The sequence below is a fragment of the Myotis davidii genome, unplaced genomic scaffold (genome assembly GCF_000327345.1).
Source record: "Myotis davidii unplaced genomic scaffold, ASM32734v1 scaffold26, whole genome shotgun sequence".
Classification (NCBI taxonomy): domain Eukaryota; kingdom Metazoa; phylum Chordata; class Mammalia; order Chiroptera; family Vespertilionidae; genus Myotis; species Myotis davidii.
The window spans coordinates 4,700,276-4,708,443 of NW_006299245.1; positions in this window are offsets into that span (position 1 = coordinate 4,700,276).

The following is an 8,168-nucleotide window of genomic DNA, read 5'->3' on the forward strand; positions in this document are numbered from 1 at the left end:
CAATTCATTCTTAAGAGACTAATGGAGATGTTCCACCATTGTAAGGGAATAAACAAAGAAAGTAGACATAAGCTTCGGGAATCAGGAGACATAATATCAAAATAGTGAAGAAACTTTCCAGTACAATTGTAATTTTTAGTCTATTCTTGTATCCCTTTCTTCATATTTTCAATTGCATCAGCTAAAAAAATTTAAGATAGCCAACAATGTTTTATATTTTGCAACTTTTAGAAATGTTTTATAAAGAACAAAGTTATTCTGCTTTTAAATTAAGCTTTACATTTTACTTTTCTTCTCTATCATCACTATACATATTCTTCAATCACTTATGTGTTCAATTTCACATTTAAAATTTTTAATAATGTACAATTGTTTTCTGTATTTACTTAGAAGTCTAAATACTCTTTCTTTAAAATGATTTTAAAGTAAAAAATGATATATTTAACTGATGAGTTATATACTCTTTGTTGTTTGAAGATTAGTTGCTTTGGATAATATTACTAAAAACAATCTAATTCATCAATAACTTGTCAGTTTTTAATATGTGATGACAGTCTGTCAATTGAGAAGACTGTAGGAAAGCATTTTCACTACAAAGTTGACATTATTACTTGATGAGTCCTGCATTTTAATGACAAACATTCTTCGCCTTTCAGTTGGCATATTCTGTCTGGAAGTCAGTATAAGACACATTATGATAAAGGTTATCAGTTTAAAACCTCTGTGCCCTTTCTGATGTTTTCATTTTTAAATGAAAAACACAAAACACAATTTCTCACATTTAGACCCTTATATTTCTAGAATATTTGATTACATAATTGCAAATACTTTAAAGCTATGAAAAATTAATATTTTACTAGCTTGACCAGATATTATGCAAATATTTACTTTGAGATATGTTATCAAAGTGATTATCAAATAAAATAAAAATTAATAAATGAAGGCAATTTACAATATTGAATAAGATAGCTTAATTTTTTCAAAACTCTAGACTTATTTTAACAAATAAAGTGTTCTTGATTCCAAATTATATTAAATACTATTTTATATGTAAAATTATGCTATTATCAAGAATGGAATGTAAAATATCCATAGCTGACTTTAAATTAGACTATATTTTTTTCAAACCTTAAATTTAACAAATTCATCTCTATTAACAATACCCAGTGCTCCTACCTTGAATTTGATTGACTATTTTGTGGCTGAAGTTGCTATGATGAAAACTCCCAATAATCCCATCTTCATTAATATGGTAAGAGGTTGTACTTGATAGTTTCTTTGTCAGAAAATGGAGGGCATATACAAAAAGTCCTGGGAGATGGCTCTCTCAGGACCCTGAAGCTTCACAATGAAAAAATTGAAGATAAAGCTGTAATGATGAGGGCCGTTGTCTGTAGAGAGACTGAGATTCTAATCACGAAGAAAATGTCTTGGAAGCAAAACTTCCATATTGCTTCCATATTTTATTTAAGCATCACCTAAAAGCAAAATCCTCATGAAGAAGGTAACACAATTCCAGAAATACGTTACAGAACAATGCTCACCCATATATATGTATTTGAATAATGAGGCAAATGTGGTTTTTTTGTTGATGTTATTTGTTTAAACTTAGATAAATCTTTTTTTTTTCCTCTTGATCTGCGTGGAACTGTATTTCCCTATTATTCCCTGGAGAATGGCCATGTTTACACACTATGGAGCGTGAAGCCCCCTTTCAAAGTCTTCCCCAGTCTGTTTCGGAGGCCATAGGGAAGATTCAGATATGCTTTGATTTGCTATCATTGCAAATAAAACGACTTTGGTAAGGTTTCTGCTGGTGCCCTTGTATGGCTACTTGTCGCGGGAAAACCAGTTCAGCTGAATTTATATCCAGTGACATCAATTGACTCCACTGGATCTTCAATAAAACCAGACCCTGGATTCCATTTGAACCAAGTCAGGACCCTACTAGGTATAAGACTCGATTATGAGCTCATATTGTGCAGGCTTGTGTAAAGATTAATATGATAATTTATGGGTAGTTATTACATTTCTTCCTTGTTCCCAACGTTGTACCTAGTACTTACATGTATTAACATATTTAAAACATATACAGTGCAAGTTATGCAGAATTATTACCTTCCCCATTTCACAAATGAAGCAACTGACACTTAGAAAAATTTGTCCAAATGGAAACAGCCAGTAAATAACTGAACTGGATTTGAAAACTTGTCTGCTGTCATCTATAGCTGAATCAACGTAGTATTCTCATTCGCTCTCTCTCTTTCTCTCTCTCCTTCTTTTTCTCTCTCTCTTTCTCTTTAATTACACCTTACAATTATTATTACAATTACAATTATTACCTTAAAGTTATTGTTATTATTAATTATTATTATTATCATTTGGAAAGAGAAAAGGTGGTTATTTCTTTAATTTTCAATAAATTTGTTTAGGTTTCAAATTCCAAAGAACAAAGAATGTTTATAAGGTAATGGAATAATATTTTTTCCAAGGCATTGCTTTTTTTAAAAAATATGTTTTTATTGATATTAGAGAGAGAAGAAGGGGGAGGAACAGAGATATAGAAACATCAATGAAAGAGAGAATCAATTGGCTGCCTTCTGTATGCTCCCTACTGGAGATTGAGCCTACAACCTGGGCATGTGTCCTGAGCTGGTATTGAACCCAGAGTCCTGTTGCTTCATGGGTCGATGCTCAACTACTGAGACACACAGGCCTGATCAAAGCATTGTTTTCTATAGAGTGTAGTCACTTAGAAAAAAAAAAAAGATGAGGACACCATGCTGTTGGTGTCTGGTTAACGGATAATATAGAGTGATATTTTTTCTAGTAAAAGTATGTGACCTTTTAATGAAACTACTCATAATAATAACTAATGTGACTTTGTTAAATACATTGTTATTTTTTAGATGAAGTCACTTCTCCACCTGTGCAATATTTTAATGGTTGAAATTAGATAGTTTTTTTGTTTGTTTCAGCCCTTTGGTTGACCTCTTACCCCCCTACCTCCCGCCCCCGAACCCTCCCCGGCCTTCCCGCTGCAGTTTGACACTCTGTTTGAGGCAGCTCTGCCTCTGTATCTATAAACTTTTGAACAATAATAGAGGCTTATTTTTATTTCATATTTAAAACTGACTGATATTGGTGCTGGGTAAATGCAATTTTTTTCTTACACATAACTTTATTAGCTTAAGAGTCAGAAAATTAAATATTTGTGCTCTTCAGCCATTCAACTGTTCTGAATACTTATTCATGTTGTGCTCAAGTGAGAAAAAAGAGTCATTCACACCACGTTGTACATTTTAGCACAGCTTTAGGAGTAAGTGGAAAGTGATTTTTTTTAAGTAAGTATAGTATAGCAATATAGTGAATTACTGAATACCATTTATTATTTTAGAAGTAATGGTTATTGCCCTAACCGGTTTGGCTCAGTGGATAGAGCATCAGCCTGCAAACTTAAGGGTCCCAGGTTTGATTCCAGTCAAGGGCATGTTACCTTGGTTGCGGGCACATCCCCAGTGGGGAGTGTGCAGGAGGCAGCTGATCAATGTTTCTCTCTCATCGATGTTTCTAACTCTCTATCTCTCTCTCTTCCTCTCTGTAAAAAACTCAATAAAATATATTAAAAAAAAGAAAAAGAAATAATGGTTACTAATGAATGACATATGATTAGAAGATTTTTACTATGTTTCTTGCTTATGAATTTCAAAACACATTTCTTTCATTCCCTTGTGAATCATCTATAAATGTTCTATAATTGTTGGTGACCGAATAATTAATTTTCTGTGTCTCCCTTGAAATATGCTACTTGAGGCTAGAAAAGCTATCAGGATTTGAGCTATGGAATCAGATATCCTGGATTCAAATATTAACCCCATAATCAACCTGAAGAAAATGACTTCAGCACTTCCCAAACCAAGCTCAACTCCATTTTCCTCAACTGTGAAGTGTGAGCACTTCCCTCACAGCTTTCCTGTGGCTGTTCATCTTGATCAGCATGGGTCACCTCGTTTGCTATGTGGCATGATAAAGGGTATACAAATGCGACTGCTGTTACTGTCATTATGTTGCAACATCTGTCACATAGCACATATTTGGTGAATGAATAAAAGAGCATATGGAAAGAAGGAGACCCAGACATTATTATTGCAAAAATATTCTTTGTTATATGTGAAAGAAAACACTCTACTAAAAAATATATGCTTATCCTCTATGTTCCAAAGGAAATGAATAGAGAGAACTGGTAGTTTTCATTTGCTGGAAATACCCTTGCTATGACTTCATCAATTTTCCTCTAGAAAACCATCACTACATGTACATTTTTTAGTGAGTGCCCTGTGCATGTTTTCTGGTACTTCCTTCACACATTGGAACATTTGACTCAACCCAGACAGACTTTGCCCACATAAAATATCAAAGTAAACTGCATTAAAAGGGCATTTTATTTCTGAATTGGGCATGTAAAATATACCCTCATATCCCACATAAAAGTTTTGAAAATGTTGACCATCTTCTTTGATGGCAAGAAACCTTCTGTCACTCACCCACACCACAATTTGAGCCTCATTTGCAGTGTGGAAAATCAGCTCCAATTGTGCCATATCCCAAATTTCCTATTCTTTGAGGGCCCTGGCAAAAGAGATTTACCCTTTGCAGTTCATGTGATAATACTTCCATGATTTCATTGAAGTTACCTCATAAAATATAATGATAAACAGAAGGGTAGCCCTTTTTTCTAGTGGGATTGCTTTATATAAAGAAGTATAATTTCCCTTGTGGTTTGAAGTACCATATGGCTTTTTCCCACTTGCTTTAGAATTTTTTTTAAAAGACAATAAAGATTAGATGTATTCTTTTAGGTTTAAGAGACCCCAAAACTATCACAGCTTTCATCATCAGGCCACAACACATAGCTAATATAATACACGCACCCTTTGGAAGCTAAGATAAAATGGCGATGTTAACAGGTCCTAAGAGCTGTCATGAGCATTAAATCAGCGTGTGGGTTGTTCAACATCAGTTTTTTCCCCCTTTAAGTATATATATACTTAAACTGTGATAGATTGAGCTATTTATACAACATTTGTAAGTGCACAGCTATTTGACTGTATTTTCAAAAGCCACAAAATGCCACATCAAAGCCACCCCCGTTTGACTATCAACAGAAGTGAAACATACTGGCTTTTCTCTTCCATCTTACTCAAATTCAAAAGCAATGTTTCTCCAATTGATTTTAAAACAAGGTTAGGCGGGAACATTCCACACCCTTACCCGGCCAGAGTGTTTATAGAAACCCTACTTAAAAACATATCTGCTTTCATTTGTGACCACACACTCTTTACCTTAACCACATTTATCTATTTATGGAATTTATCAAATTCTTACCACTAAACCTGAGTTAGCTGATGCCAAGAAACCCTCAAACATTCACTGTCAATGTAACATGATGGTGAGGGAAGAGGAGGCTAAATTGCAATGTTTTCTTATTCATATGTCACATTGAGAGATATCTCTTTCTGTCATTGTCAAATCTTTGAACTTGTATTGATTATACTTAAGCTGTGCTTCAGACCTTCTTTCGGTATATTAGCACTAACCTAAAATAAAAAGGCCTTTCAAATTGAGATAAGAACAAGTATTTATTTGACATTAAATAATATCTATTTGGGAATCTTTAATTCAGGAAGAAGCCCAAACAATGTTCCAATTTGGAGATAAAGGAATGGGTATTTATGAGAAGGGAAAGGGGATATGTAAATCAGCAGAAGAAAGGCATTTCTATTTGTGCAGATAACATAACATAGCGATGTTAATTCTAAACTATGTTTGTAAACGGTTTTGTCCAGTAGTCATCAGTCTAGTAGTCCTAATAATTGCTTTCTTACTGTCTTAGCAAGTAGGTCCTCGGGAAAGAACATGGCTTAGGCCCAACCCAAAGGTGATTTCCCCCTGTTTTAACATTCCAAAAGTTTGAGTCATAAGATGTGCAAGGAAGTTCCTCTAGCATAGCAGCTCTAACTCCTTCCTATTTTTTTTAAATATATTTTTATTGATTTCACTTTCTGGGTGTTCATTTTATAATACATAAAGAGGGCAAATGTATTAAATGACTTTAAGGTAACTTATATCTTTTATTTTCTATAATTTGATAGTTCTCAGTTTTTTTTTCAAGATAGTATTTTCTATGCAATAAATTCCAGACTATGTTCCTTAGAACTTCAAGGACCTGGGAAAGCATAAGGGTTCTAAAGAAATTTTCACGATAACTAAAATAATACACAGAAAAGCCAGGAAAAATTATTTGCACTCATTTAAAAAATTAATTGTTCCAGAAGCTTCATTTCTTTATAGAATACCCTATATACAAGGGCTCTGTGTCATTAGCCCAGAATACAGGATATTCGGCTTCTAATCCCATATATGGCTGTGTAATTTCCAACAAGTCTTTTAATTATTAAGGAATTCTCTTTTCTCATTTTATTTTTTAAAAGAAGATATTAGATGAGATGAACTATACAGTTCATATTCTGTCTAAATTATTGTACATATTTTTATGTGATAATTTTAGGCTTTATGCATACAGAAAAACATTATTTCTTAGAATTTGAACAAATTTGGTAGGTTTAGTAGAGTTAAAAAATTAATTTTAGACAACAAAAACTAATAGGGTTTCCTTGACCACTGTAGCTAAAATGATTTTTTTTCTTTATTTTAAAATTGTTTCTTGTTTATTTCTCTTGCTTGAATGTAGGTCCCTAAAGGACAAAGATAGTATATTCCTTATTTCTCTGTTCCACAATAAAATGCCAGGCATATGAAAGCAGTTTGACAAAATTTTTGAACAAATAAGTAAAAATTAAAAAGAGATTCCTTATCAAACATATTTTTAAACTATTAGGGATAAGGAATATTTATGAGATGATGATGGGTCAAAGACATATTATAATTTATGTGAAGGACTGTTTAATGAAAGATAAATATGTTTCCTTTCTATTCTTTATCACACATTTCTTGTGTCAGATTTTTAATTTAATTAAACTATTTTTTATTAAGTGTCTACCATATTCCTGGGAAGAAAATGGGATTTAGAGCCAGGAATGAATACCAATTCTGACTTTTTCATTCACTGTTATATGATCCTGAATAAGTATCTCACTATTCTGAGCTGCGATAATTTCAACTGCATTTGGGGGGTGATAATGCCTATTTTCTAGCATAGTACCAAATACTAAATTAAGTAATGTATAGAATGTGCTCAAAACAGAATTTAGCTTTGAGCAATTACTTAATTTTTCTTTGCATATAGCATTACTATAAGTATTCAATGGAAGGAAGTAGGTCTAAAGTGTTAAAATTGTTGATATATTTCTATTTTAATAAGAAATAACTTCTTGTCTCCCACATTCTTTACTTCCCCTTCAAAATGATTTTTGGTTCACAAATGCCTTGGAAATTCTGATGAAAAACATGTCTTTAATATATGTGCATGTACAAATAGAACACATTTACATACACATGATTTTGTTAAATATTTCAGGAGATTGACTGGCTCATTAAAGTCCATCTCTTAATTTATGCCCTCAACAAATGAAAATTAAATTAAGTTAGTGATATTAGAAATTTCAAAGACAAGGTCAAGGAATGCCCTTTTATTGGGGGGGAAAAGTAAAAATCACATCTGTTGTTCATGCTGCTAATATTGTACTTTTAAAAATGTATTTTTTTATTGATTTCATAGAGGAAAGAAGAGGGAGTGAGAGATAGAAACATTAATGCTGAGAGAGAATTATCAGTCGGCTGCTTCCTGCATGCACCACACTGGGCATCTAGCCCACAGCCCAGCATGTTCCTGATGAGGAATTGATCTGTGACCTGGTTCATAGGTTGACACTCCACCATCGAACTGAACAGGAGGTGGGGATGGGGTGGGAGGGAAGCTAATATTGTACAATTTATCTTTCATTGTGATGATATGATAAGAACAAAAGGCAAGAGATTGGAGATTACCTCTCAAATTCAATGATAGATCATCCGGCAATACCCAAAGGATTTACTGACTGTTAACCAGATATGGAATGGTCAAGTGATTGGAAAGTTAGACCTTGTTCATTACTGACATTTAGCAAATTTGTTTCTAAGCATTACTTTGAAATTAATTTTATGGTTTA